The sequence below is a fragment of the Carcharhinus amblyrhynchos genome, chromosome 12, assembly GCF_965287045.1.
Source record: "Carcharhinus amblyrhynchos chromosome 12, sCarAmb.v2.hapA, whole genome shotgun sequence".
Classification (NCBI taxonomy): domain Eukaryota; kingdom Metazoa; phylum Chordata; class Chondrichthyes; order Carcharhiniformes; family Carcharhinidae; genus Carcharhinus; species Carcharhinus amblyrhynchos.
In genome coordinates, this window is record NC_137335.1 from 15,943,545 (window position 1) to 15,971,506 (window position 27,962).

At 43.1% G+C, this 27,962-nt stretch overlaps 1 protein-coding gene across 2 annotated transcripts in view; it reads right to left on the reverse strand.

Moving 5' to 3' along the window:
- The window catches only part of LOC145350803 (pleckstrin homology domain-containing family G member 1-like), a 171,797-nt gene extending 144,323 nt beyond the window's left edge, over window positions 1–27,474 (reverse strand). For both annotated transcript variants that reach the window (XM_080200113.1, XM_080200112.1), the window contains exon 1: window positions 27,389–27,474. The gene's annotated coding sequence lies outside the window, so the exon portion shown is untranslated. The remainder of the gene's footprint in view (window positions 1–27,388) is intronic.
- Window positions 27,475–27,962: the final 488 nt, after the last annotated feature.

A 27,962-nucleotide genomic window follows, 5' to 3' on the forward strand; every position in this document is an offset into this window, starting at 1 on the left:
AGAATAGATCCTGTGTTATCGTCTCAATTTGGAAAGGAGTGTCCTTATTGGAGGAAAGTGCTGAGACATGTTGCCACAGTCAAACCACTGTCTTTGGGACTACCTGTAAGAGGATGTGATGAGTCATCATTGTCAACTTTTTAAAATTTTTAGTCTGCCTATCAGACATTGGGGATAGGGCTAGATGGGAGCGGAGCCTTTTGGGGTGGGACTTATTGGGGGCCGATTGTTGGGGGTCCCACTACCACTCTGCACAAACATTGGTGACTGAGGGAGAGAAGGGTGTGATCGGGGCTGGACAACCAGGTAAAGGGTGAGAGTCAAGGCTTCCGAGGTGGAGTCAGGGAGATCAGGGCTGGCCAGGGACGGCAAGAGGGGGGACATCGGGACTTTACCGGAAAGGTCCAGGGGCCAGCGATCAGGGGGTGGGGGAATCAGCAAGGGCAGCAATGAGGGGTCACAGGGCTGAGCAGTGATTAGGCTGGCCAGCAATTGGGAGGCTGGCATTGTGAGGCCACTGCACATGCGCCCATCTCCATCTGACAGTTTGATGCATGCATAGTGGCCCACTCAGCACTATGCTGCCAGCATCTTGGGTGGAAATAGGCCCCGGCCCATGATTTTCAGAGTGAATCATTCTAAGACGCTCTGTGATGCAGGGCCTCATCAACTGTAAACCTGCCTCTAGGTGGTATTGAGCTGTATGCTTGAACTGCTGCTGTCCATGTTGTGTAGGTGCACCCACAGTGCTGTTAGGAAAGGAATTACAGGACTTTGACCCAGCAACAGTGAAGGAATGACAATATAGTTCCAAGTCAGGATGGAGTGTGGCTTGGAGGGGAACTTGCAGTTGGTGATGTTGCCATGCATCTGCTGCCTTTGTCATTCCAGGTGGAAGAGGCACAGGTTCGGAAAATATTTTTAAATTTATTTTTAAAGTTAACTCATTTATGCATATAGGAGTTTGACAATGTAAGATTTTCAGCTTACAGGGTATAATGTTTTAATGTATTTTTTAATGAGAACAGTCCTACAGAAACTAACTATAGATTTTACATTGGTTATAATGGGAAAATTTGACTCATTTAACATTGTTTCATTTGAACTTGCTGTTTTCGGGAATGTAAATACAACATAAAGTGAGGACTTTATGTACCAGACAAGTTTTGTCTGGAAAACTAAGATGAGATATAGAAGTCTTTAAAACTGTGAAGAGCTTCACTGGAAAAGTGTAGCAAAACTCTTTCTACTGAGCCACCACAACTCAAATAAAGAACAGAAAACAGTGCAAGTGTAGGTCTCGCTGCCACATGATATGAATGAAGCACAGGATATTGAGGCATTTGAGGGTGACTTGATGCATACGTGCAGGAGAAGGGAATTACAGTGGGAGTATAAACACCAGCATTAACCAGCTGGGCCTACTAGCTTGTTTCTGCGCTATTGATTCAATGTAATTCTACAGTAGGAAGACACTGCACAACTTGCAAGAACAGCACAAAGATGAAGATTGCTGCAAAAAAAAGGTACAGCATTTTAAGTGAACACAAAAGAACCACTATCATGCTAGTTGCGGCGACATGGTGGCACAGTGGCTAGCACTGCTGCCTCACAGCGCTAGGGACCCGGGTTCGATTCCCAGCTTGGGTCACTGAATGTGTGGAATCTGCACATTCTCCCTGTGTCTGTGTGGGTTTCCTCCAAGTGCTCTGGTCTCCACCCACACTCCAAAGATGTGTGGGTTAGGTAGATTGGCCATGTTAAATTGCCCCTTAGTGTTGAGAGGGGTGTGGGGGCTAGACGGCTAGATAGGATAAATGGGGATGGGGCTGAGGGGGGGGCGGGAATTGTGGGAGCGCAGACTCGATAGGCCGAATAGCTTCCTTCTGCACTGTAGGATTCTATGATTCTAAACACAAAGAAAGTAGTATCAGTGAAAATTAATTATGCAAGTTACTTTATATATGCTGTTACAATTCCATTTCCTTGTTAAAAATTCCACAGCAATTGTTATAATGAACCTTTACCCTTTTGATCAGGAAACAGCTCACTGATTTCAGGTGCCTTTCCTAAGATCACATGATCTGGGGCAAATAACTTGGCAGTAAACTATGTATTGAAAAATGCACAGAATTCTATAAAAAATATAACAAGCCATTTGGTGTTGGTGTTTATGTCCCACAGGAGTAATGTCCTAATCCCATACACCCATTCTGTTCTTATATGAATTTATTCCATTTTCTGCAACCATCTATATAACCTATTCTTAGAAGTTAACACCCTTTTTGCTTCAATCACAAACTCAGGAAATGCATGCCACAGCCACACAGCCCTCTGTAAAACAATTTCTTCTGCAAACTGTGTTAAATCTCTTACATTTAGCCTTTGATATATGTCCCTTCAGTCTAGACTTCTCAATCACTGGAAATGGCCAGTTTCTGTTTATGGTGTCCCATCCTTTCATAATTGCAGGCACTTTCATCAAATCACCTTATAATCTCCTTAGTTCTAATGAAAACAGCTCCTATTTTCCAGTTTTCCTTTTATTTGGAAACATCTTGGTGAATCACTGGCTTTGTAACTTTAAGAATGGAGTATTTGTCTTCACACAAAGGTGATCTCATATCTAACTCCTTGCTACATATTCCTGTAGGGACCAAATGCAGGAGTGTCCTCATTAAGCAAGCTTGTCCCAGGATTCACTGCAGAGGGCAAACCATGATTAATCCAAAGATGGGGAATGATAAAACTAGCATATTCATCTTCTTTCCACTCTCTCTTGACTCAACATTGTTTTTGTATTGTGAAACCCAAAGCGCTAAAGTACTGAGTGAGACCAGTAACTTACTAAGGTTTTAAATAGATTCACCATTACATCAAAGCTTTTATATTCTATACCTATACCCAATGGGGGCAATTCTCCCCAAAAATTCGAATTCATATGAAAACTGGAGTAACTCCCACTTGTCTTTTTAGTGTGATTTCCAGAATGAACCTCCCACCCTCTGAGCACTGCAGAGTGCCCTAGCATGATTCACTCTGAAAACCAGGGGGCAGGGCCTATTCTAACTGAGAGGCCAACAGCATAGCATTGAGTGAGCCACTGCGCATGTGCCGATCTGCCAGAATGGAGATTGTGCATAAATAGTGGCCCCCACACTGCCAGTCTCCCGATCACTGGGCAGCCCCACGACCCCATATTACTGCCCTTGCCGACTCCCCTGCTCCCCAATCCCTGGTCTCCCAGGCCTCCCTGGGCAAGCCCCAATGCCCCTCCCCACCCTGGCTAGCTCCAATTGCCCCAAAACCCCTGGCAGCCTTGGCCCCCCCCCCCAAACCTGGATGGCCAGCCCCGATCAACCCCTTCACTCCCTCTGCCTATGATCCCTGTGCAGAGTGGCAGCATGATCCCCTCCCCCATTGATGCCCAGTGGGCATTGCCACTTTGCCAGGGGGCCAGGCTGGAACCGGACATGGGGCACCCCCCTTACCCCGATCTTCTCAGGGGGCCTCCATGGCCTCTGTTCCCTCCAGCGGGGTCAGCTACCTGTTCCCCATCAGCGAGGAGCAAGTGAAAACTCTGCTGGAGAGAACTATATCTGGCTGTGAGGGGAGATCTAGCGAGGCTGAAGACCTCTGTCCTGGGCCTGTCAATGAAATGGTAACGAGAATTTCCATATTTAAGTCAGCTCCACACCGATTTCCGGTGCGGATTACTCCAAAATCTCAGACAGAGATGTGGAGAGGCCATGGCACCCAATGGGTAGTCCGATGAAAAGCCTCCGCTGATGTCTCCTGGCCCATTGAGCTGCTAGAGCAGTGCAGCATACTGGGAGAATCACCCCCAATATTTCTATGTCCCAATTCTGTTCATGCTTTGTGAGCCTGAACCCTACCTCTGTTCTACCACGTCACCTATTCAAACTATAATTTTTGCTTTTATTACCAAAATGTATGGCCTCAGACTTTCTGACATTGAATTCCATTCGCCACCTTTAGGTCACTTCCACCATTTTATCAATCTTAAAATTTCTTCTGTTTCTCAGAATGATTTGATTGTTTCTTCAATTATAGTACGTCTCTAAAGTTAGACAATTTCTCTAGCTCCACCTACAATTAGTGGAAGGCTGGTTTTCATTTTTCTTTAACTCATTGGGTGACAGAAAAGTGAGCTGGGCTTATATGCTCAGCCCAACCCAGGCTTTGAGCATTGCTTGGACCTGTCCACTTCCCCCTCCTTTCCCCTACCCCTCTTTCCTCTACTATTCTGCATGGTCACGGGACTGGGGCATGGAGGGGGGCAGAACCACCAAGATCAGGTGCTACACTGCTGGTTGCTAGTAATGGGGTCTTCTGGCTATTGCTGGACAGCAGAAGGCTTGGCGACCTCAAGATAATATCAGAAGATGAACATTTTAGTCTCAGCAATCTCCATCTTTGGGTTACTTCTGCTTTCTCTTCTACAGAGAGAACTGGGGCAAGCCTGCTTAATGGGGACACTCCTCATTTGGTCCACACAGGTACATATGGCAGAAAATTAGATATGAGATCAGCTTTTTATCAGGACAAAGACTGGGAAAATGTACAATGTAAGCCTCCTTAATCTCCATCTTGAGACCTCCAAGATAGGGATTTTGATAGAGTAATTCAAGAGATAGTTTCCACTGGCAGAAGGAGGGATGTTAGCCAGAGGACACAAATGTAAAATCATTGGCAACATAGCCAGAGGGAAGGCAAGGCAAATTTTATTTTATGCTGTAAGTTTTTGTGACCCAGAATGCTCTGCCTGAAAAGGTAGCAGAAGTCTTATCAACAGTAACTTTCAAAAGGGGATTGGATGTACATCTAAAAAAAATGTAAAGGGCTATAGGGAAAGAGCAAAGGCAGTGGGACTTGGAACTGTTCTTTCAAAGATCCGGCAATGGCATAAAGGGCCAAACTGCCTCCTTTTAATGCGATATGATTTTAGTATCTTTTGAGCAATGATGGAAAGTGTCTTTGGAACTCCACCACCCCATGGTTTGCTCTTGAGTGTTCTCTAGGCAGAAAAAAAATGAAAGTCGTCTCTCTTCTTGGTTCACACATGAAGAATGACCCCTCGAAGGGCTACCAACTAGAGCTGCAACCTAGCAAGACTTCGCACCTTGACAGAGGAGGGCCGAAAAGAGGAGAAGGAAAAAGATTGGAGGGGAGAGCAGGAACTGCTTTACTCAGATCTCCACCTAATTGACAAACTTTGTTTTAAATCGTCAAAAAATCTGAAAGAGTTAAAAGAGAAGCATGACTGTTGACAAGGCCAGCTACACTTGATACCAATCGGAAGGAAATGTACACATACACCCAGCAACCAGACCAGTTTAAGGACTCTCAACCTTGACTTACGATGAGCTTGTCAACTGTTTGGTCAATAATTATTAATTATTCAAAAACACAAGCTTTCCAGCTAGCCTTGAAAAAATCTTTTGTTTCCCCAGCAAGCTTCCATCCCTGAGGAAACAAAACATTGCTTCAGGAAATGTCAGTTCACAGACAGAAGAACTGATTACTCTGTCCAAAAGACACTCGAGTGCAGTGTTCCTCTTACTAACAGGAAGCCAACTGTGAAATAACACATGGAGCATTATGTACAAGTATTTCACAAACTTCCAAGACACGTAAGAGGGACTTTTCTAGGTCGAGAATCAACCATTTGTGACAGTGAATATAAACTGTTGCCCTGTAGGTGAAGAGTGATCTAAAGGCCTAGGAATTTCAGGGCATTTCCAATCAGCAATTTCATTTCTAGCAATGGGGCAGAGGACAGTTTTCCAAGCTCCCAAAATCCATGACTCCAAATTTTCTCCTCCTGTGCTTCTTGGCTCACACCGAGAGCCAGTCACTGAGTCCTGAGCTCATTTATTTGCGCACAATGTAGTAAGATCCTCTGACTGGGGCATAACCAATGGAGCGTGAACATGTAAATCTAGGCATATTAGGAATGAGGGTGCACATTCCCAGGGCTAAAAAACTGTAGTTTCTTGTTTTTTACCCCCACAAGATGGTCAAGGATAACTTATAGCAAGATATAGAAGATGCCTTCAGAGAGGATTTTCTGAGCCCAAAGGGTTGGCACTTGGTACAATCTGACTGTCATGGAAACTTAACTGCAAATAAGCTCTGCCACTCCTACTTGGCCCAGCTTACATTTGACTGCAGTCCAATACTACATAATTGGCTCATAATGCCCTCAGGGCAGCTAGGGCTGTGTAATAAATGAAACCTTGACAGCCTCACCAACATTTCAAGGGAAAATAGGTAAATATATCATGTGCTGTGATGAAGGGTTTACGTCATTAGTGTTGGAGAAGGTGTGGGTGAATCAGTGTAGCAGCAGGAAAATCAAAGTAGTGGAGAGGCCAGCACATTGACTGGACCATCTCAAAGTAGAGTTGATTGGAAAAGTGCAATGTGGTCTCAGGTTTGTATAGAAGATTAAGGGGTGATCCAGTTGTGGTGTTTAAGATGATTGAAGTAACTAAAAGCTGATAGAACTTTTTTTTATCTGGTGGGCAATCTTGTCCAAGGCAACACCATCTCAAAATTTGAGTCATTCTGTGATGTCAGGAATGCTCTCTCTCAAAATGCTGCTGAGGTTAAGTAACAAATGAAAATTTCAAGATTGAAATTAATAGAATTTTTTTGTGGGCAAGGGTTATTAAGGATTTTGTAACCAAAATGGGTAAATTGAGTTAAGGCACAGATCAGTCATGATCTATCTGAATGGTGGCACAGATTTGAGGAGCCTTTTCTTGTTCCTGCGGTCCCAGATGTCAAGGTGCGTGTGTGTAGGGACAGAACACTCTGCCATGGGCAAGAGATACAATTCATTGCTTTGTCTCCAGCTGCCAATTTCGTATTGATCTCTTGGTTATTGAAACTAATGGAGCAGATCGATGGAAATAGAAAACCAGATTGGGTAATCAGAGTAAAAAGAAAAAAGATCTGCCTTAATACAGCTCCTTTCATAAATTCAGATCATTGCAAAGTGCTTCACAGTCAACGATGTACTGTTGAAGTTCAGACACTGTTGTAATGTTGGTAATTCACAAATATAAGTAGTAACATGGCCCCTTCAATGGGCAATCTTTTGCAGGCCATGTGACTGGGGCGTAACCAATGAGCATGCAAATCTAGGCGTATTAGGTATAAGGGTGCACATTCCCAGGGCTGAAAGACTGCAGTTGGAGTCAGGATGTTGTTGGGAATTGACCTGTATAGTTGTGCTGTTAAACCCTTCATTGTATATAGTTCTTCTCAATCAATAATTTAATTAGCTTGTCACCTGCCACATCCAGTTGCTTCAAGTTACTACAATAAGCAAGCCCCAGGAATTTGTTAATAACCAGATTTTTTTTTGTGATATTGTCTGTGTGATAAATATTGGGAAGCATAGGGGATCTTCTTCCTTGTTTTTCAGAATAAAGCCATGAGATATACTATAGGAAAATGTGAAGTTATGCACTTTGGAAAGAAGAATAAATGTTATTTAACTGAATGTTATTTAACTGGAGAAAGACTGCAGAAAGCTGCAGCACAGAGGGATTTGAGGGAGTCCTTGTGCATAAATTACAAAAAGCAAGCATGCAAGTTCAACAGATAATAGGGAAAGCAAATGGAATGTTGCCCTTTATTTCAAAGAGAAGAATATAAAAATATGGAAGTCCTTCTAAAACTAAGGCACCAGGTAGACCACACCTGGAACACTGTGAACAGTTTTGGTCCCCTTAACAAAGGAAAGATATATTGGCATTGGAGGCAGTCCCGAGAAGATTGACTAGGTTAATCCCATTTATGGAGGGATTTTCTTCTGAGGAGAGGTTGAGTAGGTTGGGTCTGTACTCATTGGAGTTTAGAAGAATGATAGACGACCATATTAAGACACATAGGATTCACAGGGGGTTTGACAGGGTAGATGAGAGGTTATTTCCCCTTGTCGGAAAGGCTCGGACCAGAGGGCATAATCTTGGAGTAAGGGGGTGACCAATTTAAGACAGAGATGAGGAGGAATTTCTTCTCTCAGAAGATAGTAAACCTGTGGAATTCTTTACCAGGCTGTGGAGACCAGATCGTTAAGTATGTTCAAGGCTGAGATAGGCAAAATTTTTAATCAGTAAAGGAATTGAGGTTTCGAGGGATAAGGTGGGAAAGTCAAATTGAGGATTACCATATCAGATCAGTCATGATCTCATTGAATTATGGAGCAGATTTGAAGGACAGAAAATCTACTTCTGCTCTCATATCTGATGGTTATTGTTTTATGTTTATCTGAGAGAGTCGATCTGGCCTTGGTTTAAATCTCTTCCAAAAGGCAGTGGAGCATTCCATTCGAGCATCAGCCTGGGTTTACTGTTCAATTTGCTGGAATGGAACTTGAATCCATCAATGTCCCAGCAGCTGACAACCTCACCATCACTTATTCCCAGAGAGATAAATAACATTCTGAATAATAAAAAAAACTACTTTGTTCCCTGGGCAGGATTAAGTAATATGTACAGGAAGTATCCAAAATATTGAGGGTACAGGATTGTTTCCGAATCTCCATGTACAGTAAATTATTTCCCTTTATTGCCATGTGCTTCATCTTGTGCTTGTTTAGCAAGTGGCACAGTGGTTAGCACTGCTGCCTCATAGTGCCAGGGACTCTGGTTCGAGTCTTGGTTTGGTCACTGTGTGGAGTTTGCACATTCTCTTCGTGTCTGCGTAGGTTTCCTCCGGGTGCTCTGGTTTTCTCCCACAGTCTGAAAGGTGTGCTGGTTAGGTGCATTGGCCAAGCTAAATTCTCCCTCAGTGTACCTGATCAGGCGCCAGAGTGTGGTGACTAGGGGATTTTCACAGTAATTTTACTGCAGTGTTAATGTAAGCCTAGTTGTGACTAACTAATAAACTTAAAACAAGCTGCTCAGCAATTTCCAGACTTTGGCTCCAATGCCCAGATGCCCATGGGGCATGATTCCTATTCTTTGATTCCCATGTGATTGCCAGTCCTTATTACTGGACCAGCTCTTTGTCATTCCTAGTACTTTTCTCACACTCCTATTTGTCTTTGATTCGATTTATTATTGTCACGTGTATTGGAATACAGTGAAAAGTATTGTTTCTTGCATGCTATACAGACAAAAACATACCATTCATGGAGTACACTGGGGAGAAGGAAAGGAGAGTGTGCATAATATAATGTTACAGTCACAGTTAGGGTGTAGAGAAAGATCAGCGTAATATATGATAGGTCCATTCAAAAGTCTGATGGCAGCAGGGAAGAAGCTGTTCTTGAGTTGGTTGGTTGGTGATTTCAGAATTTTGTATCTCTTTCCCGACAGAAGGTGGTGGAAGAGAGAATGTCCAGGGTGCATGGAGTCCTTCATTATGCTGGCTGCTTTTCCGAAGCAGCAGGAAGCATAGACAAGTCAATGGGTGGGAGGCTGGTTTGCGTTATAGCCTGGGCCACTTTCACAACCCTCTGTAGTTTTTGCGGTCTTGGTAGAAGGCAGGAACCATACCCAAAGGATGCTTTCTATGTTACATCTGTAAAAATTGGTGAAAGTCGTAATGGACATTGTAAATTTCCTTAGCTTCCTGAGGACAGAGTTGTTGCACCCATTGTATCCACCCACTTCAGCAAAAACAGTACTCTGCATTTATATAGTCAGATATCTCAAGCAATATCAGAGACAAACAAAATTGGGCACTAAATTGTGTGAGAAGGTATTATGATGGGTGACAAAGTTTAGAGGTTGGTTTTAGGGAGTGACTTAAAGGAAACTAGAGAGATAGAGAAGTGTGTGAAGGGCATCCCAGAACTCAGGGCGGCTCAAGGCATGGCTACCAATCATAGAGTGATGAAAATCAGAGATCTTGATAAATCATAAGGCAGGAGAAAGTTACAGAAATTGGAGTTGCGAGACCACAGAGGAACTTGAAAGAAAGGATATGAATTTTAAAATCAAGGCATTTCCGGCCAAAGAGCAAATCTAGGTCATGTGTGAGATTCGAATTGAATTTGTTTCTGACTAGTTCTGGCTAACAGACTAATTGAGAGAAATGGAAGCGAGGTTGGGTGGATGTGATCAGTAAGTAATTTTAACCACATCCCAATTGCCTGGAATAGGGCAACTCGAAACCACAAACAACCAGTGCTGGCCCTGAAACTATGACAAGCTTCTGTCAATGTCCTGCCAAACCAAGAGGCAACAAGAACACTCAAAAGTCCACGACTGGTGCACTTACCATGAAAATGTTCACCAGGGATGTAACACAACTGCGCTGAAAGTTAATGGTTTTCGAAAGACAGATGTAGGATCTGAAGCTGAACTCCCCCTACCCCATCCCCCAGCAGGGGAATATGTCTCAGCTGACAGAATGCCAAGGATCTGAAATCAGCTCCTCATAGCAGCCTGTCATGTTTCGCCTAATAATGTCCAAGGAGGCCCCCTTTGACTGGGTCTCCAATAACAGCAATATGTATAGCTTACACTCGCCCTTCACTTCTTAGCCATGCACCATGTCTGCTCTGCCCAGCTCGCACAGATGTATTGTCCTTCTAAGTTAATAGCTCAGAGTACAATAGTTGCCAAAGTAAAAAGCAACAATTAAGTTCGAGCAAATGCTCAATGAATTCATCCTGACTGAACCAAAGTCCAATTTGCAGGCAGTTTGCTGACTGGTGTAGCTGGGGAAATGATGCATGAGTTAACCAGTGAACAATCCCACTATAAGCTACTGGATGATAGATTCACTGTCAACAGGGTCGGGAATGAAACTTCAGGAAAAAGTTAAGTCAAACCACAAGGCTCTTGAAATGAAAACCAAAGAGGATATTTTTTAGCTGAAGTTCTTAAAGCAAATCTGTTCACAGCTGAAGGTTTCACATTTGAGCAGTTTAAAGAGCAGTTGACATAAAAGTGACACATGTAATATATTTGCTCTTCTCTGGGGGTTCAAATCTAATTGCAGTTGAGATTAAAATTCCCATCTTCATTTTTAAATCACTCCACAACTCTCCAAGTTCTCTACATTCCAACTCTTATGTACTCTTGATTCCCTTTGTCCCACCATTGGCTTTCGGCCACCTAAGTTCTAAGCTCTAAGCTCTCAAGTTTCCTTCCTGAACTTTTCTGTCTGTCTGTCTGTCTCTCTCTTCCTTCAAGACTTTTCTCAAAACACACCTCTTCAACTAAATTCTTGGTCCCTCCTCTGACATCTCCTTCTTTGCGTCAATGTTTGACTCTTACTGCTCCTGTAAAGAGCCTTGCAACATTTTTCTATGTACTACATAAATGCAGGTTATTGTTTAATTCCATCCAGGACTTGATGTTTACCTTGTTGTTATTAACTTCTACCAAAGACTGCCAACAGTCGCATTTATTTTTGAGACGACCGTTTTTTAAAATATTGCTTTTGGACTCAGAGGAAGACTATGTCACTGCCTCCATAACATTCTGATTCTTGTCTCCAGATTATCAATCCAGACTTCTGGATATGAGACCACGGAATTAGTATGCCCAGTTTATATATACTGCAAGTACTGTGTTAGCCTCCACAGAACTGAATCTTTCAAGTTCACCCTCCACTCTAACTGGACAATAATATATTTGTACCCCTCACACACACAGAGCCCAATGTTACCATAAGGTTGCACCCATTTTTGGGTGCGAAAACTTGGTAAAGTTGGACATGAAGCGAGTAATGTGATCTGCGCCTGCCTCTGTGCCGGTTCCCCCTTTATCAATGCCTGAAAATGGCCACGATCAGGACTGCATTTGAAACAGACACAACAGACATTTAAATGCATTTGCATGCATTCAAATTGGGCTGCACGCCCAACCTTACCAGCACTTCCCACTCTGTCATGGCATTTGTCCATCCAGAATCTGCACAAAACAGACATGCTCCACAAAATCCGATTTGGGCAGTCCAGTTAGCGAGGAGCTAAGTGCCAAGCGTCCAACAGCTCTCTGCTTGAGGTCGGTGGGAGCGGGAGGAGGCGGGATCCGCTGCCATTCTGCCTGAGATCAGTGATGGGGAAGGGAGCTCCACTACCACTCTGCTGAGATTGGCCTGGGTGGTGGAGGGGTTGGGGGGAATAAGGGGGTCAGTAATGTTGTGGGGGTGGGGCAATGTCTGTGGGGGCTGAGGGGGCAGGCACTATCCAGCCTGGGAGCAATGTGGCAGGGGAGCTGCATTCTATCTTTCTTTCTGTGCACGCACAGTTGGAGGTGCCAATCACAGCTGCAGGATCTGGGGCCTGTTAAGTCCCACCCAATGGCTTGTGCGGCACGGTTCGGAATTGCTGATATATTTTTTCAGGCAGAATGCATATGGGGTGCCTGAGAATGAGTCTAAAAGTCAAATCTGAAACACTCCCAGTTTCAAGTCAACCCAGCATTTAGAATCAAAATGGTAAAATAGGGCCCAGAGCCAGTGGTTTATGGTTTGGTGATCATTCTTTCCATCTCTTTTCATGTAGCACCCTTGTTGTGTGAGGGCTGCTGGTTATGGTTTATGCTCTGATATCACTATGGAGCAAGACAAGGATGTCAGCCTCAAGAATACTTCAGCCTGGGCAGTGCTTGAACCCAATGCTTAGTTTTAATTAGCATCAAGCTCTAGACAACTGAACTACCTGCAACCCCAACAACCATTATCTTTCTACATCTCTGATAATGCACCTTCAAACATCACAGCAATCAGATGAAGAGGTGGAATATTAGCTCTATTTCTATTATCTTCCTTCTCCACCTATGTCTCTTTCTTCAGGATGCTCCTAAAAGCCAAACCTCTGAAGATTTATCTTTTCCTTGGCTTGAGCCAATTATTTCGCTTAAGTTCCTGAGATGCACTTCAGAATGTTTTATAAGGTTAAAGGGGCTAACCAAATATAATTTGTTGTGTTAATTTCCCAGATCCTTTAACTGCTCATAAACTCCTTTCCAAACGGCTCTGGAGAATGTGCATTTCTTTTGTGATGTCAGTCAGAAATCAGGTAACCAGGAGATTAAGGATTGTGCCCAGCTACTCACCAAATTGGATATGAGCATCACAGATCAATAAATCTCGGATTCATACACACTGGTATTACTGCCTGTACGGAAGATCGGCATGACTCTGTCTCACCAAAGGTGACCATAGATAAAAGCAAATTACTGCCAATGCTGGAACCTGAAACCAAAAGAGAAAATGCTGGAAAACCTCAGCAGGTCTGGCAGCATCTGTAAGGAGAGAACAGAGCTGATGTTGTGAGTCCGGATGACCCTTTGTCAAAGCTGAGCCATAGATGAATGGTGGCATTTCAGAACGAATAAAATTTCCCTCTACCTGAAGAGATGGAAGTCAATGTCCAGTGATGAGCAGCTGCTTATTTGTGCATTCTGAAGACTGTGTACTTTCAAGATAAAGGATTGAAAACCAAAGGAAGCTTTGCTCTAAAGCAGGGGGAATCTGTTTTTTATGCTGTAAATGGAAACCGTGCCCATTCAGCTGCAATTGATTTCCTGCATGGCTGTTTCAACAGGCCAGGAAGGCTTAGAGCATCTGTGAGACCAGGAAGCAGTGCCTGATGCTTGTTCCTGCGCCAGAATAAACATAAGCATCTCAGAGCTTCCAATCAGCATGGTAAATCAATGGCTGCTTAGGCTTGCTTACATTTTTGAAACATCCCCATCTACCTTATCAGCTTTGATGGCAGACGTGACAAATAATGTATTTATAGCTCACCTACTCACTCAAGGCATTTCCATGCTGGTCCATGTAAAATCTTTGCATCAGTCCCTAAAATGAGGATGCAAATCAATTCTATTTCAATAGCAGCCATGATGCAGAAATTGAAATCTTGCCTCTGAGTCAGAAGTTGTAGGTTGAAGCCTTGCTCTTGAAACTGGCACGTGCAAGATCTGGGCTGGCACTCACAGTGAAGTGCCAAGGGAGTGCTGCATTGCCAGAGGCACTATGTTTTAGGTGAGATGATAAACCAAGGCTATATCCACTCCCAAAGGTTCCATGGTATTACTTTCAAGAGGAACAGACTCCCCAGTGTTTTGGCTGACATTTATCTCGAGCAAAATCATTAAAACAGAATCTCTGCAAATTGACAGCTGCATTTCTAACATTACAACAGTGGCTACACTTCAAAAAGTACTTCATATAATTGCAAGTCTTTCTTTTCTTTGGTTTCATGAGTCTAGCAAGAAAACACATTTAAAGATTTATGTTTTCTTTTGGTGTCAAATTATCACAAATGATAGGTGGACGCTGAACTTAATCTGTCTGAACAGCATCGAAGAGTTTCCCAGGTCAGGGGCATTTTGTTTTGTGTCTGCGGATTCAAACTGCAAATTCCTAAACAGCTATGTAAGAACTCGCTCAGGATCCTAGCCTCAGATGCCTACAGGGGATTCTGGTGATTAACTACGACATACTTAATTCGTACGGCCGTGGATTACGTGAAGTGCTGTCAATCCTTCTATTTCACAATAGAATATAATAAGAGTTTTTTTTTAATTTAGAACTTGGTAATACTTGGAACCACAGATGTGCTTTCAATGTATTCAGCCCTATACCCAGTGACTTTTATTAGCTGAGGGGAGAGAGAAACTGCCTCTGGATGGTTTTCAAAAATGCAAGAGAGAAGCCAGCTCTCGAATGGACTCCCCTGTGTGTCTGCGTCGGCTGCACAGATTTACCATTCTGAAAGCAGATGTCAAACATCAAAATAAATGTCAGTGCTTTTAGACACATCACACAAGTTGTTTCTATTCATCAATATCAACCATGGACCTTACAGCAGGTAAATCTTTATTTAAAGGACTCCAGTTCTCTCCTACTAGCAGACTGAAGCTTAACATGCCAACAGCATCATTAGATTGTACCTAAATTGTAATTACCTTCCTCACTAACAGCAGCACTAAATGAAAACTAGCAGGCATCAATAAAACATTTGTGGTAAAATTAGTATCACGCAATAGCTAGTTTTGTGGCAGTTATTTTTGCCATCCTATTCTTCTCATTCTATCCCTATCCCATTCCTTTTAACCCTCTTGCATCATTCCCATCCCATGCTCCATCTCATCCCTTCTTTCTATTCCATCCCAAACGCAGATTCCATCCCTCTCTCATCTTCCATTTCACAACTCCCCAGCAGTCCCAATCACCTCCCATCCAAAGCCATCCTTTCTCTCTTCCCTTCTTCCCATACTTACTCCACCCCTCTCTCTCATTTTTCCCCCCGCCCTCCCTCCCTCCCTTTATCCCCCTTCCCAACTTGTCCTTCCCTCTCCTCAACCAAATACTGTCCATCCTCTTTCCGCATGCAATCCCCCACTCCCCCAAGTCACGCCACCTTCACTTCCCCAACCATCATCCCTTACTCTCTCACCTCCCATGCCATTATCACTCCACTCCCTCATGCCAGTCTCCCTCCTGCCGTTCCTGTGTTTATTGCCAAAAGAGAAGGAAAGAAGGAAGGAAGGAAGTAAAGAAGGAAAAGAAATGAAGGAAAACAAAGAAGCAAAGCAAGGATAAAAAGAAGGCTAGAAAAAGACAAAGAAAGACAGGAAACAGAACAATCTCAGGATTTCCAAAAATGTTTTGAAGACAATGAAATTGATTTTGAAGTGTAGTCATTGCTGCAGGAAGGATAGCAATTTGCACACAGCAAACCCCCACAAACAGCAATGTGATAAATGATGAGATCAGCTGTTGTAGCCATGTTGACGGATAAATATTTGCCATGACGTTAGAGACAGCACTGTACTCTTGTCAATATACTGCCATGTGATTCTTTACATCCATCTGAGATCCTAAAGGACTCGTCTTAAAGATGGCAATGATGGTTGACAATGCAGCATTCCCTCCAAACTGTATAGAAACGTCAGCCTGGGTTATATGCTCAGAACTCAGGGTTCTGAGTTGAATCCATGGCCAGCCGACTCAGAGGCAAGCATGCTATTCACAGAGGGTAAGTTCTTAGAAACAAAATGTGGAAGAAAGTCTCTTATTCTACTATCAAATTACATGATGCATATTGTACACACCTTTGTCACAACTTTCCCATCCATCTTTGTTACGTAATCCTATTATAAAGAAACAATGACATTACAATCTGCTGTTGTTGTTTTAAAAGTATTGCTTCAGCCATTGAATTTACTTTAACAGTTTTTTTATGCTCAGCAGACAAAATGTATCATTATCATTTGAAATAACAATGACAATTACAACAACCTACTTTTATATAGCACATTTAATGTAGTGAGACATCCCAGGTACTTCTCAGAGGCATTATCAGACAAAGTCTAATACTGAGCCACATAAGGAAATGATTGGCCAGGTGACCAAAAGCTTTGTCAAAGACTCAAAGGTTTAAAAAGGGTCTTAAACAAAAAAAGAGATCAGAAAGTGATTCCACAATTTTGGTCAGAGACAGCTAAATGCATGGCTGCCAGTGGTGGAGCAAAGAATATGGATGTTGTACAAGTGAGCAAGAAGAAGAGGAGTGTAGAGTTCTAGGGGGTGGTTATAGGGCTGGAAGAGGTTACAGAGATAGGGAGGGGTGAGGTTTTAAAGGGATTTGAATATGAGGCTGAGAATTTTATTAGCAAGGCATTGCTAGATTGGGAACCAATGTAGGTCAGCAAACACGAGGTTAACAGCTTAACATGACTTGGTATGAGGTAGGAAAACTAAATATCGTACGTCATAGAAATTGACTGGTTCTTAACTTCCAGTGACCCAGGTCTGAAAGCAGGCATGTGGTGGAGTAAGATTCTCAGGTGCTGCTAACAGCAGTCGATTCAGATCACATCTAAAACACAGTGATGTTGGTAGTTCATTAACATATTTGTCTGTTTTTTATATTGCAGGATGACCAACACCATTGCTATAGATTAACTTTATTACTAACATATTTTCAGACCATGACCACACAACTGCATGGCATCTGCAGCCTTTTTACAATCTTCCCTAACATGTGCTATGTGACCTTCAACCCCAGGTCAGGTGATCCCCATTAAGTATAATGTGCACGGTATTGTATCTAATACTAGAGTCCACTATCACAATCATCGTATTGTCATGACAATATTTCAGGTTCCATTCCCATTAAAACACTTCATTCCCACTCCACTAACATCTGTCCAAGCAGTATTAATGTGCCTTTTTGCTTTGTAAATGATCTGCTTCCAAGGGAACCAACATCTCTATTAACAAAGGCAATTAGATATGGATTACCTTAGTCTTGCTTATTTTCAGGGCCCTTACTAGGCACCCATGCTTTTTCTCAGCTAGTGAAAGTTCTGTTGGACTGAATAGGAGCATAAGTATGGAAGTTCCTGAGGTTGGCCATGACCCCTCCTGCACACTTCCCCCTCCGACCACCCCACCCTATAAATGATGGAAGCAGGCCAAGAAGACAGACTCAATCCCTTCAAGACTAGATTTGGACAGGAGCACAAGTAATATGGGGTGGAAACCGGTGCCTCTGCATCTACTTCAAATTACAGGAGCAAAGGACCAGGAGTAGGCCCTTTGGCCCTGTTGCACCATTCAATAAGATCATAGCTGACCTGGTTTCGGTCTTAACTCCATTTTCCTGTTATCACCCTCCAAAAGAAATCAGCCCCACAAAATCATAATAGATAATTTTGTCATTTTCCATCCTCCCTCCTTTCACTCACCCTTGAACTGAATGGGCAGAATTTTACAGCCCCTCCTGCCAGGAGGATTTTCCAGTCTCACCAGAATCAATGGACTTTGGAATGGCTTGCCTTACTTTCCGGCCCCACCCCCACTGTGACATCACTGTAAATTTCCACCCAGTATTACCAATTAATGCCAGGTGTCATTTTGACGCAGTTGGTTCCGACTCATCTCTGAGTCAGACGATTGAGAGTTTAGGGTCAGTTGATAGGATCACTTGTAAGGTTGTGAATTCATATATTTTGAAACTGATTGGATAAATTACTGCCTGTTAGTCAGAAGGTTATGGGTTCAAGCCGCACTCTAGAAACTTGGGCAGATAATCTAATATTCCAGTACAGTACGGAGAGCTGTATTAATGAACAAACTAAGGCCCTATCCTCCTCGCAGGTGAATTGAAAGATCCTATGACTCTATTTTAAGATGTGTAGAGGAGTTCTTCCTGTCTAGTAAATATTTATCCCACAACCAATATCACTGAAACAGACTAACTGGCCTCATCTACTGTTTGTGGGGTCTTCTTTGTGCTGCAGTCACTACATTAACTATAATGACTTCAATTTAAAAATACTTCACCAGCTGTGAAACTCTGTGGTGTCCCAAGGGCACAAAAAAGCTGCATCGAAATACAAAGTTATTTCTTCCATGAGAATGGACGCAGTGTTGTAACTTTGATGCCGATTGTGAAGCTGGAATTGTCTGCCAACTAACTAAGCAACGTGATAAGGCAGGCCATGGCTTCCTTTGAGCTGAAATCAGGAGAGTACTCCATTTTCATTTTGACAGGAATGGTCTTCCAAATGGGATAGTCTGAGCAAGGTAAGGCAGGTGTCATTTACAAGGCTAAAGGTTTTAACCCTTCATCGATAACCTGTCTGGCGGGCTGACCAACAACCAGTCCCAAGAGACGCAGTTCATCCAGGCAGCACAGTGGTTAGTGCTGCTGCCTCACAGCGCCATGGACCAGGGTTCAATTACAACTGTGGATGACTGTGTGGGTTTCCTCTGGGTGCTTTTGTTTCCTCCTCCAGTCCAAAGATTTGCAGGTTAGATGGATTAGCCATGCAAAATTGTTCCTTAGTGTCCAAAGTTGTATACTTTAGGTGGATTAGCCGGGGTAAATGCACAGGATTATGGGGATAAGGCAGGAGGGTCAGGCTGGGTAAGATCTCTTTCGATGAGATGGTGCAGATTCTAAGGATGGAATGGCCTCCTTCTGCACTATAGGGATTTTATGGTTCTATGGAGTGCTACAGCCTTGTGACTTTTCTAAGCAAGAGTCAAGCACTCTAAATCAATCAGGAGTAGAGTTGCTAACCAGCTAATATTGCCTTGAAGTCTTCATAAATCAAAAATTAATCTCCAGGACACTGCAGCAAGTAAAATAATTGTACTTTTTAAGGAAATGTTTCTGAACATATTTGTTTATTAGTTACAAAAACGCTGCAGATGGGAAAACAAAGGCTGGGATTCTCTGGCCATTCATGCTGGTGGGATTCTCTGGCACAACTGGCAGTGAACCTCCACCCGCATGGGGTGGCGTTAGTGGGAATCCCCAATGACAGCGGCAGGACAACAGAATCTTGCTGCTAGCAAACAATATGCTGCCTCCCGCTGGCAGGAAACACATAACTGGGAGGACAGAGAATTCCGGCCAACCTGTTTGACTAACAGTCCAAGAAGCACCTAACCAGGTAACGATAAAGTTTATTTGCTTTCTAATTAGCTTGGGAAAGCAAGGAACTGCGAGAATGAACTTGTGCTGTGACCACTGGCAGGAGTGTGGTGGCAGCAAGATATTTGGTGACAGGAGGTCAAGCATTGACATCTCCAGGAAAATGTCCTACTAGAGTTAGCAACCCAGATGAGGATGAAATCATTGAAGACTAAATCCTAATCTCCAAATTAGAAAACAATACAAGGAAAGTCATTTTTTTTTCTTTTTCAAAACATTTTTCTCAATAGAAAAACAATAGGCTGGAATTTTAACTGTGGGCCACCATTCCTGATGGTGAAACAGGAAGTGGGTGCCAATTCCGCTCTCCTGTTTTTTGCTGGTTCCCAAACAATTCTTATTAAAATTTAAAGTGATATTATAAGGAAATTTCTTTACTGTGGAGGAAACGATGATATATTTGGTAGGTTCCTACTTGTAACATATTTGCATCCATTAATATGCATTAGCTTAAAACTTTTTTAAAATAATGTCCTACCTTCAAGATAAAGTCAGCAGTGCACAAGAGTGTTATGACACCCAGTTCATGTTTATTCAAAGGTGGAATGTAAGAGTTGGCTTTGAGAGTTGTGTCTGAGGTCAGTGGTTTTCCTTGTTTAACTCTACGGCACAAGGGAGGGGAACAGGAGAACGTCAGCTATAGTGGAGGCTTGGAAATGACAAGGATGAGTCACCCAAGAATAGAGGATGAATGTAGAGTGGGGTCACTCTTCATTGAACGTTCACATTAGAGCCCAGCATTGCACTCGTCACTCTATGGAACATAGCTGAACTTACAGCTGTCCCTTCCTTTGATGCATTACAAAGGGCAATGTCTGAGGTCACTTTCAGCAAGAATAATTGAAATGCTATTGGTGAACTCAAAGCACTAAGGACTTTGCCAGCCAATCCCCTGACATGGATCTGCCACCAAACCCAGGACACCAGGCCCTTTCCTCCTTCACTCCTTCAGGACCCCAAACCTATCCTTTGTTCTCCCTTGGATTCCTCTTCCACTGCTCCACACAATGCCCAAAACCACCACCACTGACTCACCCTTGCCAGTTCCAAGCCAGCATTTAGTCCCCCAGCTTATTGTATATTCCTGGTATGGAACTTGTGTTTTCTGCTATGAAGATGGACACAAAATAGTTGTTCAATGTCTCTGCCATTTTCTTATTCCTGGTGATACTTTCTCTTGTCTCTACTTATAAAGGACCATGTTTACTTTGGTTACTATCTTCTGCCATGACACCACACAACCCTGCCACAGCAACCTCTGCAAGACGTGCCGGATTATCGACACGGATGCCATCATCCACCAGGTACATGATACAACGTTGCGACACGGCCAACGTTGTCTACCTGATACGCTGCGAAAGGATATCCCTAAGCATGGTAAATTGGGGAGACCATGCAGACACTACAACAATGGATGAATGAACACCACTCAACAATCAACAGGCAGGAATGTTCCCTTCCTATCGGGGGACACTTCAGCAGTCACGGGCATTCAGCCTCTGATCTTTGGGTAAACGTTCTCCAAGGCAGCCTTCACGACACACAACAATGCAGAGTCGCTGAGCAGAGACTGATAGCCAAGCTCCATACACAAGGACGGCCTCAACCGGGATCTTGGGTTCATGTCACACCATCTGTAACCCCCCACGGCTTGCCTGGACTTGCAAAATCTCACTAACTGTCCTGGCTGGAGTCAATGCTCACCTCTTTAACCTATGCTTGGTCCTCTCTCCACTCTGTACCTTTAAGACTTGATTAAATTAAAGACTTGCATTCCAACCATTATCTTGTAAATTGAGTTTGTGTCTATATAAGCCATTTGTGAACACAGCCCCTCACTCACCTGATGAAGGGGCAAAGCTCCAAAAGCTTGTGCTACCAAATAAACCTGTTGGACTTTAACCTGGTGTTGTGAGACTTCTTACTGCAGTTGCAGAGAACAGTATCTAAGCCCCCCCACCCCAAATATATTGTCTGCTATCACTACCACATTTCTCTGTGCTCCACCCATTTGAATGGCATCATTCACCATGGTGCCATGTTCATTTGGGTCATTCACCCTCGAGTTATTCTCCTCATCCACAAAGGCAGCAAGCATCCTGTACCTGTTGGACAAAGTCAGGGACTGAGGCTCCTCTATCATTGCAAACTGCCTACCTCTCTGGCCTGCACCATTGACCAACTCTAAAATTCTGCCCAGACTAAGGGATGACCACCTCCTGGAATAAAGTTCCCGGGTAACCTTCCCCATCACAGTGCTTGCAGTTGTGCCTCCAGCGCAATGCCTCTGAGCCAAAGGTCCAAAAGCCACAGACACAGACATTGGGCCAGTGGACGGACAAATGGCAAATGGAGTTTAATTTAGACAAATGCGAGGTGATACATTTTGGTAGATTGAACAATGGCAGGACTTACTCAGTTAATGGTAGGGCACTGGGGAGAGTTACAGAACAAAGAGATCAAGCGGTACATGTTCACAGCTACTTGAAAGTGGAGTCACAGGTGGACAGAGTGGTGAAGGCGGCATTTGGCATGCTTGGTTTCATCGATCAGAATATTGAATACAGGAGTTGGAATGTCTTGTTGAAGTTGTACAAGACATTGGTAAGGCCACGCTTGGAATACTGTGTGCAATTCTGGTCATCCTATTATAGAAAGCATATTATTAGAAAGAATGCAGAAAATAATTATTAGGATGATATTGGGACTTGATGGATTGAGTTATAAGAAGAGGCTGGATGGACTAGGACTTTTTCCTCAGGGGCATAGGAGGGTGAGGGGTGATCTTGTAGAGGTCTATAAAATAATGAGGGACACAGATCAGCTAGATGGTCAATATCTTTTCCCAAATGTAGGGGAGTCTAAAACTAGAGGGCATAGGTTTAAGGTGAGAGGGGAGAGATACAAAAGTGTCCAGAAGGGCAATTTTTTCACACAGAGGGGTTGAGTGTCTGGAACAAGCTGTGAGAGGTAGTGGTAGAGGCGGGTACAATTTTGTCTTTTAAAAAACTTTTAGATAATTACATGGGTACGATGCGTATAGAGGGATATGGGCCAATGCGAGTAATTGGGATTAGCCTAGGAGTTTAAAAAAAAAGGGTGGCATGGACAAGTTGGGCCAAAGGACCTGTTTCCGTGTTGTAATCCTCGATGACTCTATGACATGTTTGCCCTGGATCACACTGCTGTTCAGAAGCCCCCATATTCTACAGTCACAACACATTACCTGCCTTGTCATCTTAGTTGTGTGTTAGATAATTAATTACTTTTCCTTAATTCATTGATAATTAATAAACCCTACTATTCCCAATAACCTTTACTACTGCTCGTAGATCTTAATGCCACCAATAAAATATTGCAATTATTAATAAATTACACACTTTTGAAAGACAAAAGAGCAAAATACTCACCAATCGCTTACCTGTTTCTCTGTGACCTCACATTGATTAGTATCCTTGCACTGTTTTCAGACTCATTTCACTATTAATGTCCTCACTGCTCCTCTCACACGCTGTCACTGTTAATGTCCCTGCTCCTCTCACACTCTCTCACTGTTAATGTCCCCACTGTTCCTCTCACACACACTCACTGTCCTCACTGCTTGTATCACATACTTTCACCGTTAATGCCCCCACTGCTCCCCCCCGCAACCCCCCACCCAACCCCCCCCCCCCCCCACACACACACACACACACACACACACACACACAGTTAACATCCCCAATGCTCCTCTCTCACACTCTCACTATTAATGTTGCCACTGCTCCCCTCACACACGCTCACTGTTAACATCCTCACTGCTCCTCTCTGTCTCATTGTTAATGTCGCCACTGTTCCTCTCTCACACTCTCACTGTTCATGCCGCTACTGCTCCTCTCTCACACTCTCACTGTCAATGTTGTCACTGCTCCTCTCGCATTCTCTTGCTGTTAATTTCCCCATTCCCCTTTCATTCACTCATTATTTTTTCATTCATGTGTGGGACATGGGCATCGCTGGCTGGCCAGCATTTATTGCCCATCCCTAGTTGCCTTCTTGAGATGTTGATACAATTGAGTGGCTTGCTAGGCCACTTCACAGGGCAGTGCAGAGTCAACCATATTGCTGTAGCTCTAGAGTCACATGTAGGCCAGACCAGGTAAGGATGGCAGATTTCCTTCTAATGTCTCCACATTAGTGAGCCAGGTGTGTTTTTCCAACAATCGAAAATGATTTCATGGTCATCAGTAGATTCTTAATTCCAGATTTTTTTATGTAAATTCACAAACAAAATCTGGAATTAAGAATCTACTGATGACCATGAAATCGTTATCGAAAAAACACACCTCATCCGCTAATGTGGAGGCATTACAAGGAAATCTGCCATCCTTACCTGGTTTGGCTTACATGAGACTCTAGGGCCACCTGCTGCCATGGCAAGATTCGAACCTGGGTCCCCAGAACATTAGCTGAGTTACTGGATGAATAATCTCACGATAATATCACTAGGCCATCACCTCAGATTCTCTCACTGTTAATGTCCCTGCTGCTTCTCTCACATTTACTCACTGTTGAAAGGTTTAGGAGAGGAAAAGGTGGTTAGAGCTGGATCATTAGTTTGCAAGGGCAGAGAGTTGAGGATTTCTTTTTGAGGAAGGGTTGTGATCTTGGCAGTTCTGGAAATGAGCAGCACGTTACCTGAAGATAGAGAACAGCTTAGTTAAGAAGGAAAGTTTGGTTATCAGCAGTGAAAATAGAGTCAAGGAAGCAGAAGGGAGACCTTGTGGGAAAAATGTGCTCAGAGTTGGTTTGATAAGTGATGGGACAGAAGCGCGAGATAAATATGGAACTAATGACTGGAGACTTGGACATGGAGGAAGGAGTTTGGCAATTGACAGGCAATGATAAAGGAAAAAGCAAGAATGGCAGGTGAATAGTTTAACTCTACTCTCCTGCTGGCTGACAAAACCCTTTAATATCACTCTTGTTCAAGCAACTATCCTCTTTCCTTCTTAAAAGGTTAAAGCAGAGAATTCCACATACAAACTGCACTCTACGTAAATAATTTTATTTTTAGGTCATACAGCAATATGACTGGATTCTGACTCTAGTTCTCCAAACAACGGTAGGAATAATTCTCTGAAAAGAAGGAGGGAATCTCTCGCTGCTTGCACTAGGATTGTTGGCACAGTCCGGGAACCAAGAAATTCCCATTTAATTCTCTATGGCTTGGGGAAGGAGGGGACTATGGAGAGGGAAGGAGACTAAAAAGAAAGAAAATTATCTGGACAAAGGTTCATATATCTATAATATGTTAAAAAGCTTGCACTCAGTGACCATTTGCTATAAGAGACCCACTTATTTCATCACTCTTTCCTGTCACATTTTCCAGAACAGTATATCCCCTGACTCCTTGTAAACCACAAGAATAATCAGCTCGTAAAATATTAAAATTCACATATACAACACACACTTCCTTTAGTGTTGCAATTACTTCCTGGGTGGAATTTACCCAAAATCTTTCTACGTGTCTTAATGGCAAGAATAATGGAGTCTTTTCTGAGGGATTCCTCTGCCCCACCCCCAACATGCCACCACATCAAGACTGCCTGCACAATCCACACCGCCCCCCCTCCCCCACAGATGCCACCCACATAGCACCTCCGACATAACACCAATCAGGCCCCACCACCTCAACACTGCCCCAGCACACTGGCAGTGCCTAACTAACATCACTGGGCTGTCCAGTACGACCTGTCAATATGTCAGGTGGGTCCCACCAATGTGCCAAGTGGGTCCCACCTGATGGGCACCGCCTGGCCATTCCGCCAAACAGTGTGACCATTGTGCCAGGTCTCCGCTAATGGACACCAGTAGTGATTCTTGCCATTATTGTGCCACATCTGAAGGCCAGTGAATTCCTTGCACTGGGTTTCGAATGGGCTATGAACATTAAAATGTCCTTTAAATATGCTCATCAGCCTTGTGCCATTAGAAAGAGGCAGGAAGATTTGCAAACTGTTTGACATCAGGAGTGAAATGGATTTTTAGGTCCGCATGCTAATCTCTGAGCCCGGCATGACCTACTAACGGCACAGCACGGTCAGAGAATTGTCCCCGCCCAGTCACATTTTTCCTTTCACACTTTGTTGTTAACACCCCCTATGGCTATGCAAGATGGAATCCTCTGAGGACTGCTGCTACAGATCTGCTACACATTAAATATGAGAGCATGCCAAATCAGTTGTTGCTTAAGTACAGCAATGCCTTAATACTCTTCTCCGTAATTTACTATCCACACATTGTATGCATTATTTTATCAAGTTTATTTTTGCACTGGAGAAAACACAAAGCTTTCAAATTATACCATCTTCAGCAGACAAGATCCAGTGTTTCCAGCCTGACAATTACCCTCATCTCAAATGTTATAATTCAAATTTAAAACAAAGTCAGAATCAAAAACTCGTTACGTGACTTAATGTTGACAAAGAATTACTATAACATTAATAGTATCTGTAGTATGATTCCTCCATTGTGCTACATTGCCAGCCTTTGTTCAATGATAGTACTCGTGCTGATATACAGAATGCCTATTCAATTATTTCTGAACACTGGAACTTAAAAGAGTTCATTTATGAAGGCAGGGTGCCATAAACTTGGCTTGTATTCTCTTGAGCTTAGAAGACTGAGATGTAATCTGATCGGGTGTTTAAAATGTTAAAAGGATTCAATAAGATAAATATGGAGAAATTATTTCCTCTGGCGGGAAGTCAGAAATACGTACTGGGAGAGTTGAATGAGGCACATTTAACAAGTGGAAGTCACTAATTAATAAATAGCGAGCTTGCATTTGTGTAGCATCTTTCATTTCCACAGGAAATTCCAAAATCCTTTATGGCCAATGAAACACTTTCTAAATGTAGTCACTGTAGGATTTTTGGAGTGAGTGGCAGTCAAATTGCGCATAGCAACCTTCCACAAATAATAATCCAATAGTGGCTGGACAATCGGCTTTTGATGGCATCTAATGATGGATAAATATTGGCCAGAATACCAGGAGAACTCCTTTCTTTTTTCATTATGCCCATCCAGAGAAAATGTATGGGGCCTTGATTTGACTTCTCAACCTGAAAGACTGCAACTTTGACAGTGCAGCACTCTCTCAGTATTCCCCTACTGTATCAGCCTAAACTTTGTCCTCAAACTTCTGGGGCATGTGTTGAACTCCCCATCTACTGACAGTGATGTGAGTGCGAGAGCCCTGCGCCGCAGTTGGTAACTAATCCCAACAGGCGCTCAAATGAAAGATTTTTTAAAACCAGAATTAATTGAGCAGAGATTCAGTATGTCAGAAAAGTGATTCAAACCTTTAAATTCATGAGTCACTGGAATTGTTCGATTTCCAAATATTCCTATAAAAATGCTTATGAGTTGCCCACCCTACAGTTTCTAGGTGGTTATCTCCATACAAAGTGAAACCTGCTACTAGTTTTTGGCAATTGCATCTGTGGCCCAACCTCTGACCGTTAAGTGCTGCACTTAAAAGCTTTACAGCTGATTTTACCAGCTTGTGAATAAACAGATAACAGTACGAGGAGTCAGATTGCGAATGTTTTTGCAAGGGCAGAGAAGTAATTCTCGCCAAAGCTGTCAACATATCATATCTCGAAACATAAAGACATTCATTCAAAATATCCACTGCTGTGGTACATGTATGTCGCTCATTCCCTCTCAGGATAATCACTGCTTGGAAGCACAGACATCAAGCAAAGCTCCCCCACTGCCTTTGCAGCAACTCCCTAGATAGTAAAGAATTGTCTACAACAACTTCTCCATTACTGCTGAAACTGCGTTTCCTGGCTCTCCTAAAAGCACTTTGCATGCGAAGCTTTCCGTCCTCCCTTTACAGCAGTGGTTAAACTACCACAAGGAAAAATTACTGCAACTTACCCAGCTCATTAAGGTGTATCCACAGCTTCTGCGGTGTTCCCACAGCCGTTTAACAATGAGGTACTTCTGAATGGTGAGAGAGTGGAGCTCTGATGCAGCCTGCACATCCTCCAATCTGCTGACGCCACTCCCTAGCTACAGTACAGCCTCTGGCTAGAACTCCTCACTTACTGAAAGGAATTGAATCAGCCTCTCTGGCTGTCAGCCAGCTGTACAGCTGAGCCACACTAACATCAACGCACTGTTCAGAAAGCGGCAACATGGATGCAGGGTGCTATCTGGATTCTTTTGCAGTTTCATTACTTTTCTTAGTTATCTTCCAGGATTCAGAGATATACATATATTTTTAAAAACTTCAGTGGGATTTTGCTTGTCTTCCCATGCTGGGTATATCTGATTCTTGGAATCGTGTGTCAAAATCAAAAGCTCATAATTTATTATGCATCCATAAAGTTTTGCAGTCCTTTTTCAGCCCATCTTGCATTAGCTGAGCAAGGCTCCAAACTGTTCCTTCTATTCATGCTGCACTGCAACTAAACCGCTAGAAGGAGCATGTGAGCAAGAAGCAAAAGAT